The sequence below is a fragment of the Puntigrus tetrazona genome, chromosome 19, assembly GCF_018831695.1.
Source record: "Puntigrus tetrazona isolate hp1 chromosome 19, ASM1883169v1, whole genome shotgun sequence".
Lineage (NCBI taxonomy): Eukaryota > Metazoa > Chordata > Actinopteri > Cypriniformes > Cyprinidae > Puntigrus > Puntigrus tetrazona.
The window spans coordinates 20,188,775-20,190,640 of record NC_056717.1 but is presented as its reverse complement, the minus strand read 5'-3'; the positions used below and the strand labels follow the sequence as shown (position 1 = coordinate 20,190,640).

The 1,866-nt window shown below is 41.0% G+C and overlaps 1 pseudogene; it reads left to right on the top strand.

Moving 5' to 3' along the window:
• LOC122323332 overlaps positions 1-1,860 on the top strand; it is a 2,995-nt pseudogene extending 1,135 nt beyond the window's left edge.
• The last annotated feature ends 6 nt before the right edge of the window (positions 1,861-1,866 follow it).

Below are 1,866 nucleotides of genomic sequence, written 5' to 3'. Positions count from 1 at the left end.
GGCCCCATCGGGACCCGTTCGATGACGTCTTCAGATTTGGTTTCAGTTTTGGGCCCGACGGGATGCGCTTCGAGGAGCCTCAGCTGTTTGGCCAGATCTTCAGGGACATGGAGGAGATCTTTGCCAGCATGGGCCATTTTGATGAGCGTCATGGCTTCGGACACAGAGGTGCATTTGTTGGCTCTTCGTTTTTTTCAACTGCCATGGTTTTTGAATGAATGTAAATTTTGTAAGCTGGTTGGGTGCATTTTATACATGATGCTAACTCGCGCTCTTCTCCTGCCCAACAGGTCTGCCTCCTCAGGAGGGTACAGAGAAAGGCAGGGGTCGGGCAGGAAGCAGTAACCCGATTAGAGATTTCATGTTGAAGTCTCCTGACGCACCCCTCCCTTCCCCCTCAGAGGCACCAAAGGACAGGGATTACTCTTCTNCCCCGATTCATTGCTTTTAGAGTCTTTTCATGCTGGCTTGTCACCTGGTTGTCTTCAATTTATTCTTAGTTTCATGATCTTTGGAAAGATGGCCAATTAAAACCAAAAGAGGGAGAGAAAAAACAGGATTCAGGTAATGCATTTCACTTTTTCTTTTTTTCCCCTATAATTTAAGTGAAAGTACAGACAGTGAGCAATTTCTTAAATAATTTTTTTGCTATTCTGGGGACACCAGAGACTTCTGTTACACTTTTTTTTAAAAGGGGCATAATATGTTACATTTAAATAACCTCCAGATAAATAAAAAAATGATGGGTCACTGTAGTATGAAATCAGATTTTTCATTTTGGCTGATTTTTCTGCTGACAATTCCAATTTGTTGACTTTCATCCAGTTGATACAATGTATAATTAATCTAGAACTTTTGTCTTCTGCTTCCACCCTCAGATCTGGACTCGCAGGTGTCTTCAGGGGGTCTGGATCAGATCTTGACACCTGCACCTTCACAGCCAAAGATAAGGTCGACTTTTAAGTCTGTCAGCGTCACCAAGGTGGTCAGACCAGATGGAGTGAGTCCTCCCTCATAATTTTGTACTCAAAAGTTATTCTGATCAAAATACAGTCTTCTTGTAGAGCAACTGTCGAAATATACCACGCATCTTGTTGTCTAACAAGTCTGTGAAACGCCTGTTTGTAATTACGATAATGCAGGTTGTGTCTATGTGTGTGTAGACGGTAGAAGAAAGACGAACAGTCAGAGACGGTGAAGGAAATGAAGAGACTACGGTGACCGTCTCCGGTCCAGGTGTCAGAGACGGGCCACAAGATCCGTCTGGTCCGCTCATGCCAGGTTAATGGTTTCTAGACAACTTTTTAAGTGTCCTGTCCCATGTAACGTATGGTCTTAAAGGTACAACACAATGAGAGCATTTAAAATAGACATTTTATATTTTAGAGGATTTCTATAACATCATCATTTACTTTTAGAATAGCTTTTATTTCTTCATTCAGAATATCCCAGAAGCTTTTCCTGAATAATCATTCAATGTCTCCTCTGCATATTTCAGGTGGATTGAGCCCTTCTATTGGCATGCAGGATGAGTTCTCAGTGTTTTCTAAGTTTTTCAGAGGCTTTTGAGGCTGAAGAAGCTGTGAAGACCAACCTAAGGACGATCTCTTATCATCTTTTCCCAGCAAATCAACTAACTGCAAGCTATGATAATTATTAGTTGATTGTACATGGTTCATTCTGATTGAATTTTTCAGTGCGAATGTGAAGATCCATTCTTTATCATTTGAGTGAGAACCCATTATTTGCTAGTAATGTTGCCCAATGTTTTCAATACATGTGTATTGAGAATAGTTTAAGAACTGTGTTAACATTGAATCTTGGGTTAGTTGTTGAAGCATTGTTCTGTGAAGGACAATTTTAGCT